Here is a 12,849-nt window from a genome sequence, read left to right on the forward strand (position 1 = left end):
AACAGAGTCTTACTTGATACCTGTTACTTAGTTGACACCATTGTGGGTGCTGGGGTTTTCCTGGGATGAGCAGAAAGTCTGCACCTTCATGGGTTTGCAATGAAAATAAATGGAATGAAAACAAACAGCCAAAACCATAAGTCTAAAATAATAAAGAAGATATCGAGTGATGGTTCTCTGTAGAGCAGTAGAATGTGGTCCGACGGGAAGATGGATAGCTCTGTAAGATAGAGCAGTCAGCAAGCTACTGACATTGATTCAGGCTGCCAACCGTGCTAGGTTGACCTAGCAACGCTAGGCAAATGTTCAAACACTGAGCTATATCCTCACATGGAACAGAAGAATCTGAACAGGTTTAACAAGTAAAGCTATCAAGTTAGTAATCTTTACACGTGGGAGGTTGAGGCAGAAGAATCAGGACTTCAGGGACAGCCTTAGGCACATGGCAAGTTCTAGACCAGCCCTGGGTTGCGGGAGACCCTAGTGCCAGGAGGGTAGTGGGGGACAGAGACAGAACACAGACATATCGAGACCAACACACCAGGCCTTAGTGGTTTTGTTGGTGAGTTCTATTAGACATTTAAGGAATTATTACCAGTGATTTACAATTTCCTAAATAGATGAGATCAGAATATTTTCAAACTCATTTTATCCAGTCAGAGTTTCCCTGATGCCAAAACAAAAGAATTAAAAACAAAAATAGACTAATGAATAGATGCAAAATACCTTAACAAATTATTAACAAATTGAATTGAACATAAAATCTTATATAGTATAACCAAGTGATAATTGCTACAGGATTGCAAAGTTGGCTCAACATGAAAAATTCAATAAAATCAATATGAGTTAATGTGAGAAAGATCACTTAATGAAATAAAGTACAAAAGTTGCACAAGTCTCTTAATAAATGTAAAGAAGGAATTTGGCAAAACTTAATGCCTTTTTGTGATTAAAGGCAGAATTTTGTGCTGGGGATATAGTTCAGGTGGTATAGTGCTTGCCCGCACGCAAGAATCCCTGTGTTCGGTCCCCAGCACCAACTAAGCATGGCAGCATGACTGTCATGTTGGCACTTAGGTGGCAGAGCAGGAGGATCAAGAGCATCCTTGATTATGTAACAAATTAAAGGCTAGTGTGTGCCATATGGTGAGCCCCTGTTCTCAAAAAGGAGGCGGGGAGGAACAAACCAGAAATGCTTGAGGAGAGTTGAAGGGAGCATCTTCAACCTAATAGAGAATGTCTGTCAACCACAGTGAGCATCGTGCATGATGGTGAAAGAATGGACTCTTTCTTCATAGGGTCAAGAATGAGACAAGGCTGTCCGCTCTTAGATTTATTCAACATTGTGCTTAAGGTCCCCCCCCCCCCCCCCAGCCTCCAGGGCAGTCACACAAGAAAAAGGAACCGAAAAGTGCAAAATCAGAATAAATTTAACCAAAGAAAAGGTAAGCTTTTACAATACATCACATAATATCATCAAAAGGAGACTAAAGGAATCAGAAAGGCGTGCTGGACTCATAGGTCGGGAGTGTGATACGTTCAAACAGCAGCACTGCTAAGTTAGTCCTCAGATTCACTGTCATCCTTTTGAAAATCTCAGCTGCTTGTGTGACTCCGTACGCCGATCATAACATTTATATGGAAACAGAATACCCCTTCCAAATTTCCAAGGCTGACGGACCAACACTTCCAGATTCCAAAACTTAATTCAAGCAACAGTAAAAAGACAATATAGCACTGGTGTGAAGATTTACATGAAGATTAGTGGGTTAGAACTAAGCTTCTGAAAGTGAACCGCTATGTCCACTCCCTATTTTCTCACAAGGATGAGAGAGCATCATTTGCTGTTTTCCAAGAGTAGTCATCTCAGAATAAGGTGCTAGGGCAAACAGATGTTCATTCACATGAAGAAGAAGGGGAGAGACCCTTCTTTTTGTAAGATGAGTTGTCTAAAGCAGTTAACAGAGAGTGCTAGGGAATGGCTCAGTGAGTAAGAATGCTTTCTATGCAAGCATGAGAAACTGAGTTCAGATCTTAGCATCCACATAAAAATAGTCACACATACATTTAAACCCCCACACTGGAGGGGAGTGAGGAGGCTAAGAGAAGATGATTGATAGAGCTTGCTGACTGCTAATGTACCTCCAAAACTTGTGAACTCTGAGTTCAGTGAGAGACCCTGTTGCTGTGGAATAATCCTCTTGTACACTTTAAAGATTTGTCACTCAAAATTGGCTTAATGAAACACTAATTGGCCAGTAGCCAGGCAGGAAGTATAGGTGGGACGACCAAACTAAGGATGATGGGAAGAAGGGTGGAGTCAGGAGTCACCTGCCAGATGCAGAGGAAGCAGGAGATGAATGTGCCGTGTTAATAAACGTATTGCCATGTGGCAGACCATAAATAAAGAATATGGGTTAACGTAATATGTAAGAGTTAGAGCCGGGCGGTGGTGGCGCACGCCTTTAATCCCAGCACTTGTGAGGCAGAGACAGGCGGATCTCTGTGAGTTCGAGACCAGCCTGGTCTACAAGAGCTAGTTCCAGGACAGGCTCCAAAACCACAGAGAAACCCTGTCTCGAAAAACCAAAAAAAAAAAAAAAAATGTAAGAGTTAGGTAGGAACAAGCCTGAGTTATCGGCCGAGCATTTATGATTCATATTCAAACCTCAGTATCAGTTATTTGGGACCGGGCGGTCAGGACAGGAATAAGATGTAGAAAGACAGAGGAGGATGCCAGTGTTTTCTGATCTCTACATATGCACACATGGGCATGTGCTTTGCATACTTTGCACACTGGCACACATCATATACACATAAATAGATCACATTTCTAAATGTAAGAGCAAAAGCATAGATACAAATTCCTCATCTCTCTGAGTTAGACAACATAGAACACCAAAAGCACAATGAACAAAGGAAAGGTAGGTAAATTAGACTTAATCAAAATGAAAAACTTTGATACCTTAAAAGTTGCTGTTAAGAAAGTAAAAAGCATAAAACAAAACAACAACAAAAACAGAAAGTAAAAAACAGCCGGGCAGTGATGGTGCACACCTTTAATCCCAGCACTTGGGAGGCAGGGGCAGGTGGATCTCTGAATTTGATGCCAACATGGTCTACATAGTTCCAGGACAACCAGGGCTACATATGAGATTCTGTCTCCAAACTAAGATCAAAAAATAGGTTCTACTACATGGAGAAGTATTTGAAAATTATACATTTGGCAAGGTCTTGTAACCAGTATTTATTTATTTATTTATTTATTTATTTATTTGATGTTTACATTTTATTTACGTTGGTAGCACTAAAATACATTATGCCTTGTGGGTCACATTTCCACAGCACACATTAATACCAATTCACACTCCATGGTAACTGCCCACACCACCTCCCACTGAAACCAAGCAAACACAGCAAACACTTCACGGCCATCCCCTCAAACCTCAGGTGACTCTGCCCCAGGCTCCTAGCTACGGCAGTGCCTATAACTCACAAAACTCCCCCTTTCCACACTGCTAGACCCAAGTGCTGGCATCTCAAGCCCACCAACTTTTAATGACGCCCTCTCTTCCAAGAAGACAAAGTCCAAGCAACAGATCCTCATGGCCGAAAGGAAGGAACACATCCCCAAGAGGCACGTGTAGTCCAGAAATGAGACAGCATCGGAACCACCTGGTGCTCACAGTGCAAACGGCAGGTTAGACGGCAACATGGCACGGATTTGTGACAGGACGATGTGAAGGGGCAGTGTTTGCAATCTGAAGAACTGAGGTCAAGCTTCTGCTCGGTGGCTGATCTTTCTGCATGCACCTGTGTAGCTATGTAAAGAGCCAGTGGCACTGACCTACGAGAGCTAGAAATGGTATTGCTAGGCAACACCTGTTGACTGAAGGGCAACTATTTCTCCAAGAAGAAAAGATGAGATTTCCCAAAAACTAAACTACATTTGGTGTCGGTTTTTGACTACCTGGAGAAGATTAAGAGTTGACTGAACAATAAGTACAAGGAAAGACTGTATCTGAAGTGGCTAGTGATGGCCTACGTTGCCAGAGTACTGAATCAAGCACCCTAAAACCCATGGCTCAAGGCGCAGCTTACATTACCTGTTAAGTTTCGCTGTACTAAAAACTGCCCACTGTACCGCCGCCAGGAGACAGTCATGAACACATACCCAGCTCCCTACTGGGCCCTACTGGACTCCTACAGCTACAAACACCTCGGTGCACAGAGCAGGGCTCCGACTGCTGAAAAGAATGTGGCAGATCCTTACAACTCAAGAGGAAAATGCTACGGATTTAGTGCTGGGGAAAAGCAGAGTTACAAGGCTGAGGATGTGTCACAAGCTTACACTATGCGGGCCACCCGAAATTGTCACCTCCATCTCCAACACCCCTGATCCTACCGATCCGTGGGCACATGTCCATAATCCTGCTAAGCGATGCGGCACCGAAAGGATGCCGCTGCCATGCATGTGCGCACCACACATGAGAGCGGCTGCAGCGGCTGCCGCCAAGTTCAGCCTAGTGGTTCCCTTTGGTCGACTTCTTCTTCGAGTCCTCTTTCTGCTTCTGCTTCTTCCTCTTGCCACCTTCCTTGAGCCCTGCTGAGGTCATGGGGGCATCCCAGTTGCCAGGAACCTGCTGCCTGTCCTGTTCTTCATCTTCCCAGTTGTTTTTAGACACAAGTTTGGCCGTCGGGGCAGGCCTGGGTGGCTTCTGTGTGCGGGTGCTGATAGAAGGGGCCGGAGTCGGGGCTGGAGCTGGGGCCGGGGGCCGGGCTGGGGAGAGGGCCCGGACTGTTGCTGGGGCCGGGCCAGGGGCCAGAGCTGGTATCTGCTGGCCTCTCCGATGGCATTCTTCTGCAAAGGCGTTCTCGTCGGCCACACCATTTATTGTCAAGGACTTTAACTGCCCGTCTTCTTCAACTATTACTCTTTCTTGACCATTCTCCACAATTCACTTTGTAGTGATTTTTTTGCCATTAACTATCTTGGTAGAAGTTGATATTGATTTGAAGTTGCCCATTCCGCTGCCACCAAATGATGCTGAAGAGAATGAAGTGAGACCCCCATGTCCTAGTGACCCGAACGAACTAAATCCTGTGTCAAAAGCAGGAAATCCACCTCCAAAAGAAGGAAATCCACTGAAGGCAGAGAAAAACGAGCCTGTACCTCGGCTTCTATTTCCTCGGGAAGCCCTTCGGCTCCCAAAAAAGTCATCAAATGGGTCTTCAAAGAAGTCAAATGAAAATGGGTCCCTTCCACCAAAAAATTCCCTGAAGACATCATCTGGATTCCGGAATGTGAAGCCAAACTCAAACGGACTGTCGAAATGACTTCCACCTCCTCCTCCACCATTTAATCCTTCTTTGCCGTATTTGTCATAGATGTCCCGCTTTTTTGCATCCGATAACACCTCATATGCCTCAGCTACTTGTTTGAATTTCCGCTCTGCTTCTTCTTTATTTTCAGGATTTTTGTCCGGATGCCATTTAAGTGCCTGTTTCCGATACGCCTTTTTAATGTCCTCAGGTGAGGCATGTCTCTGCACGCCCAGAACTTCATAGTAATCCACCATGTTTTAACAGATTGTTGGAACAAATCCGAGGACGCGGCGGCCGGCGAGGGGGGGGGGAGTCGGGCGGCCGGTCTCCTCGCGGCTCTGGCACAGCTGCGCTGGCGGCGTCTCGTAACCAGTATTTAAAAGATGTTTAAAACACAGCAGCAGTAACTACAGAAAACCAAGTAATGTGGGATAAAACCAGGCACAGGGGAGGTGGAGTTGTGAAGACTCATGATGGGTGTAGCACTGCAGACCTGTGTCACAACAGTGTGAATAATATGCTTAGCATCTTGGACTGTGTGCTTGGTCATGACTTATATGGGATGGATTTTGATTTCTTTTTAAACTACCATTTAAAAGCTAGATTAGGTCTAAAGAGATGGTTCAGAGGTTAAGAGTACTTACTGCTCTTTCTGATGACAAGATCCAGCGAATCTGACCCTGTCTTCTGGGCCCTCGGGTTACCTACACACATGTGGCCAACACATGCAGACATACATACATATGACTTTTATTTACTAATTTAGTGGCTAGGTGTGTGGCACATGCCTATAAGAGCAGAAGGATCACTGCAAAATCAAGGCCAACCAGGTCTACATAGCATTGACTTGGCTCAAAAGATAAATTAGCAAGGAAAGGATTTGAATGCATTATTTCTCCAAAGAAATACACAAGTAGCCAACAAACAAATGAAAAAATATTTAACAGTAATAACCATTATGGAAATAAAAATAAAAAAAACCATGAAATGCTGGGTATGATGTGGTGCAAGCCTCTATTGGAGGTAGGTGTGGAAGGGTCCTGCAGCCTAGGCTGCACATTGAGATCTTGTCTTAAACAAACATCAAGGGGCTGGAGAGATGGCTCAGTGGTTAAGAGCACCGGCTGCTCTTCCAGAGGTCATGAGTTCAATTCCCAGCAACATGGTGGCTCACAACCATCTGTAATGAGATCTGGTGCCCTTTTCTAGCGTGTGGGCATACATGGAGGCAGAATGTTGTATACACAATAAATAAATAAATTTAAAAAAAACATTAAAATTCATGTGAGATGTCAGACTCACAAGGATGGCTAAAATAAACACTACTGACAATAACAAGTGTTGACAGAAATGTAGAAAAATTAAAGGCCTCATGTGTTGACTGGGAAATTGTAAAATTGTTCAGCTACATTGGAAGACAACAGGGTCCTTATGATGGTTTGAATGACAATGACTTTCAAGGGCTCATATGTCTGAAGGATTGGTTCCCAGTTAGTGGAACTGTTTGGGAAGGATTAGGAGAGTGTGTCACTGGGGGTGGGCTTGAGATTTCTGAAGCTCACACCAGGTCCCGTGTTTTTTGCCTGATGCCTGTGAATCATGATATAAAGTTCTCAGCTCCTTCTCCAGCATCACACTTACCTCTTTGCCAGCATAATCCATCATGTTGATAATGGACTAATAACCCTCTGGAGCTGTAAGCAAGCCCCTAGTTAAATGTTTTATTTGTTTATTATTTTTTTATTGCTTTTAATGAGTCATATGTTTTTCTCTGCTCCCTTACGTTCTTGTCCCCTCCCCTTCTACCCTTTCCCATGATCTCCACACTCTCAATTTAACTAGGAGATCTTGTCTTTTTCTACTTCCCATGTAGATTAGATTCATCCATGTATGTATCTCTTAGGGTCTTCTTTGTTGTCTAGGTCTCAGGGATTGTGAATTGTAGGCTGGTTCTCTTTGTTTTATGTCTAAAAGCCACTTATGAGTGAATACATATTATATTTATCTTTTTGGGTCTAGGTTACCTCACTCAATATGATGTTTTCTAGCTCAATCCATTTGCCTACAAATTTCAAGATGTAATTTTTTTCAGTTGTGTAGTACTCCATTGTAGCGGCGTAAACGAATGCAGACAGATTGTAAAAATATATATAGTTTTAATGTAGAAATAGACTTACAGAACCACCATTCCCGCGGAGACCAGGAAAGCAGAAGTGACAGCTCGGAGCACGCTCGCCAAATTTATAGGCAGACATTAGCCCGAGGCGAACACGCCCCCTAAGGGGCGGGACTTATCCCTACATCTCCCCTTTTTGTCTAAATAAGACAGAACTAAACCAAATACAACTACATACAATAACAACAAATAATAAATATAACAAACAATATTGAGAACAAAAGCTTTGCTAAACATTCTATCTCAAGGAGTCCAAATAATGTAAAGAGTAACTACAATTATATAATCTTCAACTCAATCAAAGACCTGAGAAGGGAATAAACACTACTCAACAAACGAGATATATCCAAAATGTGCAACAATTGACAGAGACAACTGACTACCTGGGCAATCACCCAAAGTCTCGTTTGCAATGTTGAGTCAACCAATTTTGGCTAAGGCCTAACATAACTGACATACCATTATTAAAGGCAAGGAACTTTTCAAAACTATCTTACCCTGTCTTGGCAGGATATGACAGTCCTGTTTTATCCATTGATGCACGCTCTGTATCTGTGTCAGTGGTTGAGGTATGGGCATTTCTTTGCCCAAAGGCCAGTTCTGCCAAATAGAAAGGCTCCAGGTGGAGTGTCTTTGGTGCTCAACATTCTCTCGGGAATAGAGCGGTGTTGCCAGGAGCAATAGTGTCTCACTATCACGAAACTCTGAGTTAGATTAAAGGCCATTTTCTACAGCTCTTTGAAGAGGTTGAAGATTATCTATCTATACTGAGTATAATCTCTATATATCTAAAGAACCTGATTAGTCTGATTAGAAATGACAAACTTAGATGACTATCTATATAATTCTCAATATCTCTCTAACTTAAAGACTAAGACAATAAACAACTGTGTAACAAATGAGGATAATGACCTCCAAATATAAACACTGTACAAATATCCATTGCAATATGGCAAATATATATCAATACACAAACATTATATAAGTATCTTAATCAGAGGTAGAAATGTACATTGCAATATGGTAAATATATACAATATATATATCAATACAATATATGTCAATACATAAAAATGTTTTAAACAGACATAGAAACATGCATGCATACAATAGTCAATATAATTTAACTTTGTTTCAATATACAAGAATTGATACCAATATATTTGTCTAAAAGCAGTAACTCACAATTATAAATCTATTATCCCATCATTCCCTCTTTTTTTTTTTTTCAAAATGATCCCTGAGCTTATAAAATTCCTCCCCCAACCTCCCAACCCCTAAATGATGTCCCTAAACCCAGGGGTAAACTTTACTGGGAGAGGGGACGTCGTCCTCTAGAATTACTTCCAGCTGTCATGGGGGCAACGTTCTTTCTGGGGGATCCTGTGAAAGTAAAATGATGGTTAAATTTCAAGATCGATCCCCATTTAGGTAAAAGTATCTTTATTTCTTCAAACAGTCTGTTCAAGGTATCCATGTTTGAATCGGATAACAAGATGTCGTCCATGTAATGGTATACTATAGATTTGGGAAATTTCTTGCGTATTATTTGCAATGGTTGGTTCACAAGATATTGGCACAGGGAGGGGCATTTAACAAACCCTGGGGGAGGACGGTCCAGTGGTACCTCCTCGAAGGTTGAGAATTGTTATAAGTAGGCACTGTGAAGGCAAATTTTTCTCTATCTTCTTTTTGCAAAGGTATAGTGAAAAAACAATCCTTTAAATCAATAACTATGAGAGGCCATCCTTTTGGTAATAAAGAGGGCAAAGGAATTCCAGATTGCAGAGGGCCCATAGGTTGAATAACCTTGTTGATGGCCCTGAGATCTGTCACCATTCTCCATTTACCTGATTTTTTCTTAACCACAAATACAGGAGAATTCCAAGGGCTGGTAGATTCTTCTATATGTCCAGCATCTAATTGTTCTTGTACCAGCTGTTCTAAAGCCTGTAACTTTTCCTCAGCTAAAGGCCATTGCTTTGTCCATATTGGTTTCTCAGTCAACCATTTTAGAGGCAAGGCTGTTGGTATCTCTGAAGGGACATCAATTGCTTGTTCTTGTACAGCCCGAATGGCCGGTTTTCTCCGTTTGTAATATCTTTTAATATTATTCTCAGAAAAATAGGCTCTAGAAGTAGCAGGAATGTTAATTTCGGTATTCCATTGTTGTAATAGGTCACAACCCCATAAATTCATTGCGATATTGGCTACATATGGCTTTAATTTTCCTATTTGTCCCTCTGGCCCTATACATTCAACCCATCTCGTGCTCTGCCTTACTCGAGATAGGGTTCCAATTCCCAGGAGCTGAACATTTACATTCTGAAGAGGCCAATACGGATGCCGAGATTCTGGGGTAATGATACTTACATCAGCACCTGTGTCCAGCAGGCCAGTAATAAAAATGCCATTTACACACACTCTCAGTTTAGGTCTTTGATCATTTATAGAAGTTTGCCAAAGCACACGTAACTTATCTTTCTGATCATTATTGCTTGTAACAGTAGGCATGGGGCTTCCTAATTGTCCTGATGAGGCACGTTCTCTGCAGAAACTGGAAATGACTGAACCATGTTTGCCATGGGGGCCTGTGAGGCCCCCCCTCTCACGTTTCCCGACTGTATCAGGTTGCCTTGTCTATCTCTTGTAGACCTGCATTCATTTGTCCAATGTCTGCCTTTTCCACATCTTCTACATAAACCTGAAGGCTGAGTCCTCCTATTTCTGTTATTTCTAGAAGATGTATTATTATTATTATTTCTGAAAGATGCATTATTACTATTATTATTATTATTTCTGAAAATCCGTTGTCTACAATTCCTTTTCATATGACCCATTTTGCCACAATTAAAACATTTGGTTTTCTGGTGTCTCCTTTTACCATTGGAAATTGCTTCTTCTACCCATGCTTCAGTGCCATAATCAAATGTATCAACATTGAGTGTATGCAAGACCCATTCTTCCAAAGGCGCTGATCTGAGCTTTAAAGGCCCCAAAATCCTTTTGCATTCCACATTTGCATTTTCATAAGCCAAAGACTTAATCATTATACGTCTTGCTTTTGGGTCAGATATCCCTATTTGTACAGCCTTAGTTAATCTTTGTAAAAAGTCACTAAAGGGTTCTCTCTGACCCTGTTTAACTCTGACAAATGATTCCATTCTCTGTCCTGGGTCTTGTACCCTGTCCCAAGCCCTTAAGGCTCCTGTAGTACACATGGAGAGTGTGTTTTCATTCAAATTAGCTTGTTCCTGAGGGTCGGAAAAGAGCCCTTCACCTAGAATTTTATCTAGGGAAATATCAATTCCCTTTGCTTTTTCCTGCTGTTCTAAGAGTCTAGCCTCTTGCCTGAATAAGCATTGCCATGTCAATTGCGGTCCACTCTCAAGTACTGCAGAGCTCAGCTGGAGCCAGTCCGAGGGCGTTGCTCTACTTGTCGTGGCCCAAGATCTTAGCATCTCTTTAACAAAAGAGGCTTGCATCCCAAAAGTCATGACAGCCTGTTTAATTTCCTTGAGGTCATTCATACGGACAGGCTCCCATGTATCCTCCTTTATGACCCTAGGGTTTCTGGAACCAATCACCTTCTCTGTTGTTATTACTGGAAAGGCAGGTAGAGCTGTAGGTAGAGCTTTGTGGAAATTGTCCCGGAGAGATTTACCCACAGATGTAGTTAAAATTTGCCTTTCTACCCTTTGCTCTTCTTCATCAGAATTTAGAAATTCCTCAATCTTTTCAATTCTATTCACCATTGCCTTCTGCAATGTCTGAATCTCCTGTCCAGAATTATGTTCCAAAGCCTTCATTGAGGATTCTAAAGTATGAAGTTTGTCCGTTAGAGATAACATCTCATCTTTGAACATAATTTTTATGGCATAAACCGTGCCTTCTTGTATTGATAATCTTTCCGTCAATCTGTCATAAGCTTTAGACAAAATCTGATTGTCACATTCAGCAGTTTTGATTCTCTCAGTTAATGTTTCATTTCCTACAGAAAGGGACTGAATCTTATTGTCCAAATCAGCTGTTCCCTCTTCCATAGTAATGAATTTCTCCTTAATATCAGCCACTAATGTTTCAGTTCCTACAGTAAGGGACTGAACCTTACGATCCAGATCAGCTGTTCCCTCTTCCATAGTAATGAATTTCTCCTTAACATCAGCCTGGAGAACTTCAAACTGATTCTTGAGAAGATTGTTATCAGCCTGGAGAACTTCAAACTGATTCTTGAGAAGATTGTTATCAGCCTGGAGAACTTCAAACTGATTCTTGAGAAGATTGTTGTCATTCTCAATTGTTTTTAAGCATTCAATCTCTGCCTTAAGAATCCTGGATTCGCCTTGTAAAGACTTTATCTTATTTCTATTATCAAACCATTTGGTGCCAATGAAAACTACGAATCCCAGAAGGATCCATAGATGTGGGGTGATAGACGCCTCTTGTAAAATCTCCCACATGGTACAATTAAAAAAAAACTGTTAAATTCTTGAACAGTAACATGTTCAGACATTTTATTTATAAAAGAAAAATTTTTTACCTGCAATGATCGGTTCCTGCTAGTGGTGGTCTCTGTGTTTTTGGAGCCTGTCCTAGAACTAGCTCTTGTAGACCAGGCTGGCCTCGAACTCACAGAGAACCGCCTGCCCTTGCCTCCCAAGTGCTGGTATCAAAAGCATGCACCACCACTGCCCGTCCAAGTCACTTTGTATCAGACCAAATCTGCCGCTGTGGCAGCTTTTGTTGCAAAACCGCAGGTACTGGAGCTTCTGCTAATTCAGGCAGTGGGGTTCCACTGCAAAACTTAGCCAAGGCAGGCAGAATGGGCCTCTGTGGCCCAGTATGTCTCGGACTCGGCACTGGGGCCAGAGTCACGAACTGAAAAACAGCACCCGGGAGGGTGCTGTGTTAGCTAGCGGGCTACCCGCTTGAGTCGGGGGCAAAATAGCCCGACGTTGGACGCCAAAATGTAGCGGCGTAAACAAATGCAGACAGATTGTAAAAATATATATAGTTTTAATGTAGAAATAGACTTACAGAACCACCGTTCCCGCGGAGACCAGGAAAGCAGATCGCAAAATTTATAGGCAGGCATTAGCCCGAGGCGAACACGCCCCCTAAGGGCGGGACTTATCCCTACATAAAGGCATGCACCACTACTGCGGGGATACTGCTACCCCTTTTAAAGTTGTTCTCTCTTTCTCCCACCTTCCCTCCCTCCTTCCCTCCTCTCTCTCTCTCTCTCTCTCTCTGGCGTGTGTAGTGTGCCCACAGAAGCCAGAGGAGGGTGTTAGGTCTCCTGGAACTAGGGTTGCAGTTGTGAGCTGCCATATGGGTGCTGAGAATTG

At 42.4% G+C, this 12,849-nt stretch overlaps 1 protein-coding gene and 1 pseudogene across 9 annotated transcripts in view; one reads left to right on the forward strand and one right to left on the reverse strand.

Moving 5' to 3' along the window:
* The window catches only part of LOC121439585 (dystrobrevin beta), a 215,352-nt gene that overhangs the window by 80,810 nt on the left and 121,693 nt on the right, over positions 1 to 12,849 (forward strand). The window lies entirely within an intron of this gene.
* Positions 4,524 to 5,627, reverse strand: LOC121439586 (annotated as a pseudogene).

This window comes from Microtus oregoni, unplaced genomic scaffold (genome assembly GCF_018167655.1).
Source record: "Microtus oregoni isolate MIOR12 unplaced genomic scaffold, Mior012 000062F_ref0000492, whole genome shotgun sequence".
NCBI lineage: Eukaryota > Metazoa > Chordata > Mammalia > Rodentia > Cricetidae > Microtus > Microtus oregoni.